The sequence below is a fragment of the Xenopus laevis genome, chromosome 5S, assembly GCF_017654675.1.
Source record: "Xenopus laevis strain J_2021 chromosome 5S, Xenopus_laevis_v10.1, whole genome shotgun sequence".
NCBI classification, from domain to species: Eukaryota; Metazoa; Chordata; class Amphibia; order Anura; family Pipidae; genus Xenopus; species Xenopus laevis.
In genome coordinates, this window is record NC_054380.1 from 64,196,068 (window position 1) to 64,211,518 (window position 15,451).

Below are 15,451 nucleotides of genomic sequence, written 5' to 3' on the forward strand. Positions count from 1 at the left end.
GAACAAATAGGACTTTAATAAATAACCCCCACAGAATTACTTATAGCCACTACAAAATACTAGTTATACTGATTCACTGTACTAATTCCCCCTGGAGCATTCAAAATACCTAGTCCCAATGCTCTTAATGTACAAATTATCCTTCATTCTGGCAGTTTCTTTATTTAATCTCAATGCTTCGTTCTAAGAGTCAATCCTGAACAGTATGTCCTTGTTTGCTTTCTCTTTTTTGTTTGTTAACATTTGCACTGATATCTTACAGGTAGTAAGTCGGGGTAATTTAGCAAGGGACTTGACTCTTTATATGGCTCCAGCCTCTCCAAAGACTCCTTGGACATGTATTTATGATTGACATAATTTTCTAAGCATCTGAAGCCCCTAGGTGATGCGTAAGAAAACTAATTCGCTAAGCACTGTGTTGTGTGCGGCTGATAAGCTTAGGTCGTACTGCATGTTTTGTACATTGGCAGAGAATAGGTTGATCTTTCCCACACCTGTCCTATATTTTTAGTGACAGGAATAAAAGCGATGTGCATATCACTGTGCCCATGGAATGGTAGGTATATATTTTCCTGCCACTGCACTCAAGGGGGAGATCGCCAAAACTCAGGCATAGAAAATGTACAGTTTGACATAAGACTTAAAGGAACAGTTCAGTGTGAAAATAAAAACCGTGTAAATAGATTCTGTAAAATTAAAAAAAATTCTAATATAGTTAGTTAGCCAAAAATGTAATGTATAAAGGCTGGAGTGACTAGATGTCTAACATAATAGCCAGAACACTACTTTCTGCTTTTCAGCTCTCTAACTCTGAGCCAGTCAGCGACTTGAAGGGGGGGGGCCACATGGGACATATCTATTCAGTGAGTTCGCAATTGATCCTCAGCATTCCGCTCAGATTTAAAAGCAACAGATATGACCCATGTGGTCTCCCCTCAAGTCCCTAACTATATTCGAAACATTTTCTATTTTGCACAGCCTATCTATTTACCTAGTTTTTATTTTTACACTGAACAATTCCTTTAAGGTGATCATGTAAGACCTCTGGAAGATTTGCATGTTTGGTTGGCAAACGAGCGAGTATTTCCCTGAATATGCAATGGGCAATATTGTGCTAGAACATTTGGCCCTTAGGAACCAAAAAGAGGGATGCAAATAGTAAATCATAAATTGAGGACCACATCAAAAATCAAGCCTGCCCTATCGAGTTCTGGCCAGTTTTTTGGCCAGATATCGATTGGGAATGCCTGTTGGTGGGCCCCATACATGGGCAGATAAGCTGCTAAATCAGTATCTTAAATCTGCTTGTGTATGGCCACTGTTAGATGCATTTAGAGAGATGCGTATTTCAGTGCATCAACAGTGGATGATTAGAGGAAGTTACTATTTTTAATAAGGAAGAATTGGCATTTTTGTGTTTTGCGTTTTGTTTTAGTTGTTTGCAGCATTCCTAAACTGATATATCATGACTGATGTGTCATAATAGGTTGGTTTATCTAGAAAAATATGTTTAACAATGGATGTTATTTTTTTATGGTTCAATGTCTTTTTTTTTGTATTTGTGTCGTAAATGGTGGTTAATTTGAGTGGTGCATTTTTTTGTTTTCTTTTAATAAAAATATAACAAACATAAAGTAGTTAAATATTTTTCAACACAGCTTAATGGGCGTTATGTCTTTTTGTCACAAAATAAGGAAGTGAAAAATATTTTTCCCCTTCCCACCCCTAATTTGCAGATTAGGATTCAGATTCAGTTCGGTATTCAGACGAATCTCTCACTAAGGATTCAGGGGTTCGGCCGAATCCAAGATAGTGGATTCAATGCATCCCTACTTTTTATTGTTGTACTCCTTCTCCAGCCATAAAGTGCTGATCATTATTTGATAATCTGCTTTTGATACAACAGAGAGACTGTATAGAGATTGGCAGAAGGAAGAGGATTTAAAGTTTTGAGCTATCATATTGCGAACTGCTAATTATGTATAAAATGATGCACAGTTTATATAGTGGAAACATCAGTTACAAAAACTTCTAAATTAAGGTTCTTATTCCAGATATCTATGCTGCAGTGTAAGTATGACAAAAACTTGCATGATTTTAAGGATTCAGATTCAGTTCAGCCAGGCACTGAATTCTGGATTTGGTGCATCCCTTTGAATTGGAGTTCTATTTTGTAATTTAGCATGTTCATTTCATACAAGTCTCATTTTAAAGGGGTGAGTATGAATCCTGCAATAAGTGCCAGGATTTGATGCATACCTAATTTAAATAAAAAACAACCTGCCATGATGCTTTAATAAGAGAATGATAATGGTGGATTCATAAAAATTATGTATTCAGATATGCATTCTATCTTTTACACATAAAGCCTATGGCAAACAAGATAGGGGGCATACAGAAAGGTAAAAGCTTGTTAGTGATGCAGGAAACAACTCCTGATGCTTCTCTACTGATTCATTAAGTGTGAGTGTCAGTATCTGTCAGTTCTACATCAGTAATTTAAACTTAAGACTTAAGATTTTTTCAGACCCCTGCCAAAACAGAGCAGCAGGTAGTACTTCTGTTGCACCTTCATGATAATAGCAGCATAAAAACTGCTAAATATTGTATCTCCAAAAACAAATGTAAATAGCAAAATTACTTAGAGCCCTATGGCTTACTATGGAATGAAAAAAGTTTTTTTTGTGTAAACGTGATACAGATACAAGCTATTAAAAAAAAAAAAGTTCATCGTGATACTGGTTCTTTTGATTGTTCTTTGTAAACATCACTTAAATATGTTGTGGGCTGTACACTTCCTTTAAAGGGGTTCTAAGCCCAAAAATAAGGGTTTGCCTAATAAAATAGCATGTAATTCTAAGCAAGTTTGCAGAATATATTAATTTAAAATGTTCTTTGGAATTGCGATTGCATTACTTTTTTTTTATTATGCACAGCTGGTTCCATCTTTTGAAGCGGTGCAGCTGCTTTTAATAACCGTATTTACAAATACTTTTAAAACCATTGCTAATTAGTAATTCATGTATATTGGAAAGTTGCTAAGTTGTTGTAGTATTTGTCTTTATTAAGATAAATATGTTCAAACATAAAATTTGTATATATAGGGGGGAAAAAGCAGCAAAGTGTGAGGGTTAGGGCATGCCTACCAACCATCCCTATTTCTGCAGGACAATCCCGATTTTGATAGCTCAGCCAGCAGTTCCGGGTTTCTACTGAAATGTCCTGAGTTTCTATTCTATCTGAGTTTCTCCTGCACTGACACCAATAAAAGTTACAAAGTTTCTGAAACGTAATTAAAATAAGAGGCTTTTTGGCAGATAGCTCAGAACGCTCAACAGCTGGACTTTGATACATTTGTAACAGTTAAAGATAAGCAAAGAAAAATTGTAAATATTTAAGATAAGCAAGTCTATTGGAGAAACTGACTCACAGCTTAAAGGGTAATTTCAACTTTATTAGCAAAACTATTATAACACATAAAACATGGACCAAAAACTCTCAGAAATGTGTTCAGACTTTCATAACCTGGCAAATTTTGTAAAATTGACATGGTAATTAGGGGGTGTGGTCATAAAATGGTCCGGGTCAAAAAAAATTGCGCCTGATATTTTTGTCCCTCTTTTAATTTTTAAATGTTGGGAGGTATGGGTTAGGGAATGTAAATTAAGCAAGCAAATCTTTAAAAGGGTTCTTCACCTTTAAATTAACCTTTACTTGTAGAGAGTGATATTTGGAGACAATTTGCAGTTTGTTTTCATATATATTATTTGATCTCCAGTTTGCAATTTCAGCAATCTGGTTGCTAGGGTCCAAATTACCTTAGAAACCATGCATTGATTGGAATAAGAGACTTAAATATGAGTATGAGAGGCTTGAATAGAAATATGAGTAATAAAAAGTAGCAGTAAATAATAGTAAGGTTCAGGTTCAGTGACCCCCATTTCAAAAAAGAAGAAGAAGGCAAATAAGTAAAAAACTATAAAAATGAAGAGCAATTGAAAAGTTGGTTAAAATTAGCCATTCTAGAACATACTAATAGGAAATGTACAGGTGAACCACTTCTTTAATCATTTTTTTATAACTCTTTATGGTAATTATAAGCATATATCAACAAATGAATAACATTTTAATCATTTTTTAAATATACTATAAGCTTTATATTTTTTATTTAAAAAAATGACATTGTGGTATTTAAGTCTGTGTTTAAAGGCCTAAAACAGTTTCATGGCTGCGCTTTTTTCAACTCTGCATATTCATTAAATAGTTTGGGCCTTTTTATGCCAAGCATATGCTTTAAATGTCAGCCTGAACATACTGTCCATTCATACTATGCAAGCACTCCTCATGGGTAGAATAATTTGCATGACTGCTTGTATGTATGTATGTATGTATGTATGTGCTCGAAACGTTGGATTTTTTGTAATAAGATGTTTTTCTTTGTATTAAGTCCAAGTTATATATATATATATATATATATATATATATATATATATATATATATATATATATATATATATATATATATATATAGTCATTCGCTATAGTATAATTCATATGTTTTTATCTTTTTTTATCGTTATTGAATTATCTAAAGGATGTCTATACGCTCTGGCTCTTAAAAGGGATCTACAATTTTAAAATTACAGGAGATTCTATTACTATTAAGGGATACAGATATTATTTTGCTGGCAAGACAAGAATTGACAGCAGAGCATATATCTGCAACTGTTTTAGATATAAACAAATTCACTCATATGGTTCCTGTTGGCTAACTTTCCAACATTTCCCAGGGTTGCAGTAACCGTGTCAGCCAGAGAAAGCAAAGGAGAGGAAAGATAGAATTGTAAGGAATAACACTCCTTTAAATTGCTATATGCACTTTTGCTTTATAAAACTTAAAATCAAATTTGCATGTAAGTTCTCTGCCCCCAACCCATTAGTTAATAGCACCCCTCCTCAAAATCCTGCTTTGGAAAGCATTGAAAATATTTAATATTTAGGGGCAGTTTGTGTGATATTAGAGCTAAGCAGACAAAAACCGACTCACTTTTTTATTTATTCCTATGAGGTTTTTAGAATTGTATTTATCAATAGAGTTCAACATTTGACAAAATGCTTTTAAAAAAAAAATCCCATAGGAATGAATAGAAAGTGAGTGAGGTTTTTCTGTGGTGAATCCTAATCTCACACTTCGTAAAATCTGCCCCTTATTCTTTACATTTGATCAGGTTTAGACATGTTCTTAGTTTCCCAGGTGCCCACAATCTTTACTGCTGCACTGCAAATTGGAGTGATATGCCCCTCACCAGCCTATCAACAGAACAATAGGAAGGTAACTGCTGCTTGACACCTGCATTGCTAAAAGTATTCCCATGCCCCTATAGTGGTAGATATGAGAAACAACATAAACATTGGCTTATCTGAGAACAGTTCCATTGTGAAGTGCTGGCTCTTTTTAAAAGCTCAGGATCAGGCACAGTGGCCTGAGTTGCCTATACACCAATATTACAGCTATTTGTTCAGGTATAAGGCTGGGTCCAAACAGGGTCTAAATCAGCCTGCTGAAATCTGCTGAAGTCTGATTTCAGCCCCTTGCTGCTGTTCTTCTGTTTGTGGCCAGATGCCTTGTGTCTGCGTGAATGCACTTGTGGATTTCGGCTAAGAAACGCAAAACTTTGCATTTTGCTCCATTTTTTCTCACTGGAGCCAACACTATGGTTCCAGACACTAACAGAAGAAGATATTGAGGGGCTGATTTCAGACCCGTCTGGCCCCAGCCTAAAGTTTTAAATTGTAGCATTAATTATTTAAAATGTACACAGTGTAATTTAGTAATACAAGCTATAATCCTGACGGAAACCCTTTAGGTATAATTTTAGTATGGGTAACCATTGCAATAGATCAATATTGCCTTTTCTATTGTGTAACCAGACCCTAAAAGGGGTACCACAGACTTGTCTTGCTCTTAAAATATATTAAAATATAGCAATTGTCACATTTAACTTGATTATATTTTCCATGGCATTGTGTGAGCAGCACTGCTAAGGTGGTACATATTGATTGGATTGCATTATTAAAAGTAGACCGCATATTTGTAAGTGTATGGGCACCCCTGCACTAGGTTATGCAAAGGAATACAAAAAAATGGATTTAAAGGAGAAGGAAAGTCAATTTACATTGGGGGGTGCCAAAATTTAGGCACATCCAAGTTGATTCTATTTACTTACCTGACACCTATGGCTGGTGCTCCTATCAGCAGAGAACTACACCGGCCCAGGGTTCTTCCAGCGAGCACCACTGAGCAATCTTCTTCATTCTTCTTTGGTTTTCAAATTTCATAGGGCAGACGCAGAATGAAAATAGCAGGCTTTCCACTCTACTGCCTCTAGAAGACCGAGGAAGTAGGAAGAGGCTTGCTCCATGCTGCTCGCTGGAGGAACCCTGGGCCGGTGTAGTTTTGTGCTGATAGCAGCACTGGCCTGGGGTGTCGGGTAAATCAATATAATCACTTGGAGGTGCCTAACTTTTGACACCCCAAGTGTAATTTACCTTTCATTTTCCTTTAAATCTGCCTTTTGTTCCTTTAATTCTTTGACACTTAGTACTGTAGAACTGTAGAATAGAAAAGCTAAAGTGTTTGTTGCATGTGGGTGTTTGTCGTAGGCGATTTAAAGTGCAAAACTGTTACTTAAAAGATGTAATTGGTGCCACAAAGAATCCTGGGTAAGATTTGAATAACTGCCTTATTCAACAAATTTTGTTTGTAGAGAAAATTTGGAATCTTTGTTCATCATGTTTGCTACAATAATAGAGAGTTTAACAGTATTTTTTTTATATTAATTTTATCCTGCTTATTAAAATAGTTATATTGTGTTATATTGAAGCCCAATCAATAGCATATGCTTGTGTTTAGTCATATGATTTTATTTTGGGACAATTGTGATGAACTCCTTTATTTAGGTTGGCAATTTATTGCAATTACTTGGAACAACAGGGTTTACTGTGCTACCTGCAGTTTTTATGTTATTTGTTATCTTTTACAAAATATATTTTTAGGTAAGGAAAAAGCTGTGCAGAAAATAACTAAATTAAACTAACATTAACATTTGCTGATGCTTTTCCCTGAAGTTTAGGCAACTTATTTCTTTTGGGGTCGTTAGGCTGAGCTTATGTCACATTAGCACTGTGGTTGCTCTTTAACCACTTGCTAGCTATATATCAATTCTGTGGCATCAGGATACTCTTTAATCCAGGGGTGTCCAAACTTTTGGCTCGCCGGGCCACATTGGAAAAATTGTCTGGGGCCACACATGAAATACACAAACACGTTTGATTTGTAAATGTAAAGGAAATACACAGAAAAGAACTACAATGCCAGTTGGATAACCAGATGGAGCTATACACTGGAATATCAGACACCTGGATATTAAATAGACTTATTATTATATTATTATTACTAACTGGGCAATGGGCAGAGTCCCCCCTCCTATATCTTTTGCGACATGACGTTTCCTCGGGAACCAATCGTTTCAAGCTGGGCCGCATTCATATGCATCCTGGGCCGCATGTGGCCCTCAGCCGTAGTTTGGACACCCCTGCTTTAATCTATTGTATACCTCTGGTAACCAATGGAATGGTGTGATCAAAGAGCCCCAGCAGACATGAGGTTAAAAGTAGCAATGGTGCAATGGGCCAGTAATACAAGAGCAAGGAGTACCACTTTGTCACTGGATCTAGGGGTCTTTGTAGATAACACGTTGTCTAATTCTGGGCAGTGTCATTCTGTGGCTACTAAAGCAAATAAAGTTCTGTCTTGCATAAAAAAGGGCATTAACTCAAGGGATGAAAACATAATTATGCCTCTTTATAGATCCCTGGTAAGGCCTCATCTGGAGTATGCAGTTCAGTTTTGGACTCCAGTCCTTAAGAGGGATATAAATGAGCTGGAGAGAGTGCAGAGACGTGCAACTAAATTGGTTAGAGGGACGGAAGACTTAAATTATGAGGGTAGACTGTCAAGGTTGGGGTTGTTTTCTCTGGAAAAAAGGCGCTTGCGAGGGGACATGATTACACTTTACAAGTACATTAGAGGACATTATAGACAAATGGCAGGGGACCTTTTTACCCATAAAGAGGATCACCGTACCAGAGGCCACCCCTTTAGACTAGAAGAAAATAACTTTCATTTGAAGCAACGTAGGGGGTTCTTCACAGTCAGGACAGTGAGGTTGTGGAATGCACTGCCGGGTGATGTTGTGATGGCTGATTCAGTTAATGCCTTTAAGAATGGCTTGGATGATTTTTTGGACGGACATAATATCAAAGGCTATTGTGGTACTAAACTCTATAGTTAGTATAGGTATGGGTATATAGAATTTAATTAAAAGTAGGGATGGGTGTGTGTATGGATGCTGGGGTTTCATTTGGAGGGGTTGAACTTGATGGACTTTGTCTTCTTTCAACCCAATTTAACTATGTAACTAACTATGTAACTGTGCGATAAAGATTTTTAAATAATGAAACTTTGCTTAACTTTTTTTTTTAATTAATGAAACTGGCACAAAAAAGATAAATAATGTTTCAAACATCCATGGCAATGAAGGAGAAAACTATTTTGAATTGAGTTGTTTTGGACATTTTTAATGGCTTAATATAGTGATCCCAAACCAGTGGCTCAAGAGCAACATGTTGCTCACCAACTCTTTGGATGTTGCTCCCAATGGCCTCAAAATATGTGCTTATATTTCAATTCCTGGCTTTGAGGCAGCTTTTGGTTGCATACAAACCATGTATGCTGCCATACAGAGCCTCATGTAGTCTGCTAGCCCACACAGCGGCTACCAAATAGGCAATCACCGCACTTATTGGATCCCCAGGAACTTTTATCATGCTTGTGTTCTTCTCCAACTCTTTTTACATTTGAATGTTACTCGTAGGTAAAAAACCTTGAGGTCCCCCAGCCAAATATAGAGTGACTTGGGGGAATAAAGGCTGTACTGTCAAGTTGAACTTGAAGCTGCTGTGAGGCTTAAAGGTACATCTACATGGATACTTTACCGCAGCACGTGACGTGCATTCATGACTTTTAATCCAAGACCATAACTTTTTTTTAGTAAAATATATTGTAACATGATATGGTATTAATTTTGTTCTGTCTAGTTTATTGGGCTATGCTGCCTACATGGCCAAAGGGTATTTTAAAGGGATACTGTCATGTGAAACCATGTTTTTTTCAAAACACATCAGTTAATATTGCTACTCCAGCAGACTTCTGCACTGAAATCCAATTCTCAAAAAAGCAAACGGATTTTTTTATATTGAATTTTGAAATCTGACATGGGGCTAGACATATTGTCAGTTTCCCAGCTGCCCCCAGTCATGTGACTTGTGCCTGCACAAGGATGGAACTATTTTCTGGCAAGCTGTTGTTTCTCCTACTCAATGTAACTGAATCAGTCTCAGTGGGACTTGGCTTTTACTATTGATTGCTGTTCTTAGATTTACCAGGGAGCTGTTATCTTGTGTTAGTGAGCTGCTATCTGGTTACCTTCCCATTGTTCTTTTGTTAGGCTGCTGGGGGGTGGGGGAGGTTGGGGTTGATATCACTCCAACTTGCAGTAAAGAGTGACTGAAGTGTATCAGAGCACAAGTCACATGACTGGGGGCAGCTGGGAAACTGACAATATGTGTAGCCCCATGTCAGATTTCAGAATTGAATATAAAAAAAATCTGTTTGCTCTTTTGAAAAATGGATTTCAGTGCAGAATTCTGCTGGAGCAGCACTATTAACTGATGCGTTTTGAAAAAAACATGTTTTTCCATGACCGCATCCCTTTAAAGGATCATGCTTTGTTGAAAATTCTTCTCCTCTACAGTGTAAGCCAGACATTTTGTTGTTGGCTCATCTTCCTCTTACCTATCCTAAAGTCTATCCAGTTTCACTGTTTTTAAAAACAGCCACCGGACAATGATCCATCTCGAGTTTAACATGAATTTGTTTGCTGAACACAGTTAATTTGGATTGTATTACCATTTCTCTTCAGATATGACCTCATTATTTTTCTATCTTGGAAAAATGTTGGAATTTATCCTTATAGCTACTGATTGGGTGAGTTGTCCCTCTCATTATCCTTTGCAATCAGACTACTTAAGAGTTTGGAATAAAACCTATATCTTTTGCTTTTGTCTACATTTACTACAATATACATATACATAAATGGATGTAACATAAATAATATAGTCAGAACTAGTGTTCCTTCACTTTGAGGCATGCTATCCCAAAACTACAGAAATAGACTTGAACCCTGATTTCCTGTTACCCGTTTTAATAAAATCAATATAGATATGTAAAACACACCCTGTTGAGTTGCCAAAATGCAAAGCCAAAGTAACACTGAAGTAACACTGAAGAACAAAATAAAAATATGAACATTTGCCTACAGTTGAGCTTATGTCAGTCCAATTTAGAAGCTGTGTGCCATTCCCAAACTGTGTGGGAAGCTTGAGCATGCTCATGCAATTCCAGTGGCAAACCCAGCTTTTTGTTCTTAGTAACAGACATGTTTTTTTTTTTGCAAATGTACGGTTCCTTTATTCCTTTTGTTATTTGTAAAATCTTTTTCCAAAATTTCTTAGCCCTTCTGTATTTTTACTTAAAGGAAGGTGTGTTTGCTTCAGAAAAACTACTATAGTTTATATAAACAAGCTGTTGTGTAGCCTTGGGGGCAGCCATTCAAGCACAGAACACAAAGTAGATAGATACGTGAAGAATCCTATTTTATACAACATAACTTATCTGTTACCTGTTGAGTATCCTGTACCTTTTCTCCTTTTTCAGCTTTGAATGGCTGCCCCCATGATTACACAGCTTGTTTATATAAAATACAGTTGTGTTTCTTAAGCAAACACACTAGTTTTACAAGTGAAACACAAAAGTACATTATATTTCATTACTTTAAGATACTTTCATTTTTAGTGTTACTATTCCTTTAAAAACTGAAGCTGTCTATATCCTGATGTTACATTAGGGGAGTCTGGAACTGTTTTGTAACACAAAAGCACTTCCTGTATTGTAGAAGGCTTAAAGGGCACCAATCATAACTAAAATAATTTACTAAGTAAATACACTATGTGAAAGTTTAAGAAATCTGATTTTTAAAACAGAATTTTTGTATAATGAAAATCATCAGCTCACTATACCTTCTGCAAGATCTCCCCTATCTCCACTGCAGTTCTAGCTGAGGCAGGCATCTTGGATTTCACTGGCTTCTCCTACCTATATCTTCCCAGCCAACTGTAGCTCTGAAATCTCGCACATGCTCTGTTGAAATTCATTATCAACTCTTCTAAACTATTTTTAAATCAGCGAAACCTCTGTGTTAGCTGCTGTTCAGTAGTGCTGCCACCTTCTGGAAGTTAGTGTGCGCCCTTCATTTGCATAATAACATCACCAGCAGGGGACAAGATAGGGAAATCTCAAGATACTTCTAGTGGAGGAGTTTACTAAAACAAGGCATTTTGTGTAGAATACTCAAGGCAGTGCTATAATCTGAGCATGCTCCTGAAATTTACATGTTATAGTCTCTGTTATAGTCACAGTATGGACTCCCTCAGTGAAAGAACCCATTTGACAAAGTAAGGGATTTTTTTTTTTAAAAGGTTATGTTTTATTTGCTTTTAAGAAACATTACAAACAAGAAAAAATAAAAGTAATATATCCAAAAACATGTGCATAGTTAAGACATGTGTCACTGGTCCATAATTATTTGCTTACAAGTGGTACAGCGTAGATTGAGGGTAAGTTAGCATCAGAAGACATTACAGGTATAGTGTAAGTATATATATATTATCCGGTTGCATGATAAATTCTAGGTTGCACGCCCGGTCCCATTTCCCACCAAGGACTCCATATCTTTTGAAATTTATCTGCGGTGCCTCTCGCTTCATGGGTAAGCTTTATTTTGGGTATAGTGGAATCAACAAGGTTAATCCAGGAGTCCTTTGTGGGAGGGGTACAGATGAAGCCACTTGGATTTGTGAGTTAAATGCGTCATGACTCAGAGTTAATTGAAGAAACTGTGTAATCTAAAGTTATCTTAACTCATTTAATGCATTTAACCTTTTCATTAGCATACCAAAGCACCATTGTTCACAATGGTGAATGCTTTAATTAGATGGGATGTTATGTCACAGTTTTCTGTGTTAAATGAGATAAATGGGATATCTGTGTTTAGTTATTCTGTGTCAAACAGACAAACCAAAGTGGCTGCATCTGTAGGTCCCATCCAGTGCATAATCACACATTTTTTAGCATAGAATAATAACGCTCTAAACCTTAATCTCGCACAGACAGTGGGCAAAAGGTGTTCCACTGCACCCAGGAGACACACAATGGGGGAGAGTATATTTGGGAATTCGAGTGTGTTCGCTAACGAGGCCATTACTTGCGACCAGTAAGTATTTATCACTGGGCAAGACCAGATCATGTGCAGAAAATTGGCTACTGGAGTTCCACATCTGGGGCAGGAGTCAGTGTCCGTCTTACCCATTGCCTTTAGTTTAAGCGGGGTGATATAGAGTTGATGAAACACCTTGTATTGAATCAGCCTATCCCTTATTGCTATTAAGCTTTTATACATAGTTTCTGTTGCCTCGTCCCAGTCATCCTGGGTCAGCTCTGGAATGTTAGTCTTCCACCGTACCTGAGCTGTGTGGAAAGGAGGGGGGACACTGGCTAGCAGGTTTTTGTATAGCCTGGACACCAACTTAACTGTTTGTTCAGCTATGAGTGTGTCTTCAATTGTCATTGTGGCAAGGACAGGAGAAAGAGTACCAAACTGGGCCTTAAAAGTGTGTCGAATTTGGAAATATCGAAAAAGTGGGAGGGTCTGAGAGGTGCATTTGGCTTGTAGTTCAGTATGTGAAGGGAAGGTACTGTTTTGCAGAAGATCGCCCAGGTATTTAATGCCCTGCCTTGGCCAGAAGAGGAAGTCCTCTAGGTTACGGAAGTGAAGTAGGTTGGAGTTGCCCCATAATGGTAATAGTGGATTCAGCCGAATTGGTCCTTTCTTGAATAATTTCAATACTTGGGTCCAGGCTCTATGAGGAGTGGAGATGGTGGATGGCAGACTGCCGGCATCTGAGATTTGCCGATGGGGAAGATTTTTAAGTCCTTCCAGTGACCCTATTATATTTGCATGTAGCGCCATATTTGGGTTATATGGGTCCGGATGATACCACCAGTGCAGGTAATACACTTGGGCCGCTAGGTAATACAACTGGAAGTTGGGTAAGGCGAGTCCACCATCCTCCCTCTCCGCTGTCAATTTCTCCCAGGAAATTCTCGGTACCTTACGGTTCCATATAAAGGGAAGTATCAATTGGTTGATTTTTTTAAATACTGATTTGGGAATGTATACGGGGGCATTATGGAGGTGGTATAGAAATTTCGGTAGATAGATCATCTTGATCAGGTTTATTCTCCCCCACAATGATAGGGGGAGATTAGCCCAGCCCAGTAGATCAGATTCAAGTTTTGAAATTATGGGATCCAGGTTCTCTTGTATGTAGTTTGATAGATTTGTTTGTATGTGGAGGCCAAGGTATTTAAATTTCTGGACCCACTGAAGGGGAGCATTGGGGGGGAGATCGTTAGGGGGGTCCTGATTGTCAATTGGGAAGAGAATGGATTTATCCCAGTTTATTTTGAGGCCAGAGAAACCTCCGAATTGCTCCACTACTGTGAGCAGTGATGCTAGCGAGTTCTGGGTGTCTGCCAAGTAGATCAAAAGATCGTCTGCGTACAGGGAGATCTTTTCAGTAAGTGGGCCAAGTTTGAGACCTACAATTTGTTCAGATTCGCGTATGGCTATGGCTAAAGGTTCTATGGCTAAGGCAAAGAGAAATGGGGATAACGGGCATCCCTGTCGCGTACCTCTTTCCAGTAGGAATGGACCTGATATCATGCCGTTAACCCTGACCCGTGCAGTTGGTCTATAATAAAGCATCTGTATCCATTTAATGAATTGGTCACCCAGGTTAAACCTGCGAAGGGTCTCCCATAGGTAGGGCCATTCTATTGAGTCGAAGGCCTTAGCTGAGTCTAGGGAGGCTATTGCTCTTGTCCCCACATTGGCATGTTGCGTTTCAATGTTAGTATACAATCTCCTAATGTTAATATTTGTGGCCCTACCTGGCATAAATCCCGATTGATCGGGATGAATCAGGTCTATTATATAGCGTTGGAGTCTTGTGGCCAAGATTTTGGCGAGAATTTTGGCATCAGTGTTTATAAGGGAGATTGGCCGATATGAACTGCACTGGTCAGGGTCTTTACCGGATTTAGGGACCACAACTATAAGTGCTTCACTAAATGAAGGGGGCAGGGAGCCAAGATCAAAGGAGGCGTGAAGGGTAGCCAGCAACTGGGGAGCCAGCTGTTCTGAGAGGGCCTTGTACCAGTTGGAGGGAAGACCGTCTATGCCCGGTGTTTTGTTTGTCGGGAGGGAGGCAATGGCTTCTTTTACTTCTTCTATTGTAATAGGTCGATTTAGGTTGTCCTTGTCATAGGAATGTAGGGTTGGGATCGAGATGTTGTCTAGGAAGGGTAGGTGGGTGGTGCTGGATTGGGACACTGTGGATCTGTACAGCCCACGATAATAGTTTGCAAACTCCTCTACTATGAGCTTGGGATCGTTAACCATGTCACCCCCGTTCGACTTAATGTTCGGTATAGCTGTAGAAGGGCATTGTGTCTTTGCAAAGTATGCTAAAAGCCGTCCGTTCTTGTCCCCCTGTTCAAAGTATCTCTGCGATTGGTAGAGAAGGACTTTTTTGGTCAGCAATGTGTTATGTCGTTCTAATGCATTACGTTTCTCTAGTAGAATTGAGTAATTCTCTGGTGTAGGGTTAGTGATGTGATCAGTTTCAGCCTGATAGGCTTCTGCCTCTGCCTGTTCTATGGTTTGTCTGGCTTGTCTACGGGCCTGTGATATTGCGGCTGTTAGCGCCCCCCGCATAACCGCCTTAGAGGCGTCCCAAAGAATAGCTTGTGGGGCTGAGTTTGCATTAAGGGCCCAATAATTAGAGTAACCGTCAGTATTGGCCGTTTGTACTAGGTCGTTGGTCAACCAGAGAGGACTGAGCCTCCACAATCTCGAAGTCGTTGGAGTCGACCATCTTAGGGAGAGTAAAAGTGGGGAATGGTCAGAAAGTATGCGCGGCAGAAATTGCACTTTGTCAATGTAAGGGAGAATATCTGAGGATACTAAAGCTAAATCAATCCTCGAGAATGATTGGTGTGTGGTAGAATGGCAGGAGTATTCTCTCAGCCCCGGGTGTTTCCATCTCCAAGTGTCAACCAAGTGGAGGGCCTCCGCCCATTGAGCCAGTTTAGTGGGATTAGTACCTTGTGCATTAAGGCGGTCAATTTGGGGGTCCATGATGGAGTTGA

At 38.5% G+C, this 15,451-nt stretch overlaps 1 protein-coding gene across 2 annotated transcripts in view; it reads left to right on the plus strand.

Annotated features, from left to right (window-relative positions):
- The window catches only part of wasf1.S (WASP family member 1 S homeolog), a 44,717-nt gene that overhangs the window by 7,192 nt on the left and 22,074 nt on the right, over window positions 1–15,451 (plus strand). Inside the window, exon 1 of one of the 2 annotated variants that reach the window (XM_041564017.1) lies at window positions 10,090–10,108. The gene's annotated coding sequence lies outside the window, so the exon portion shown is untranslated. 2 annotated transcript variants of the gene reach the window in all.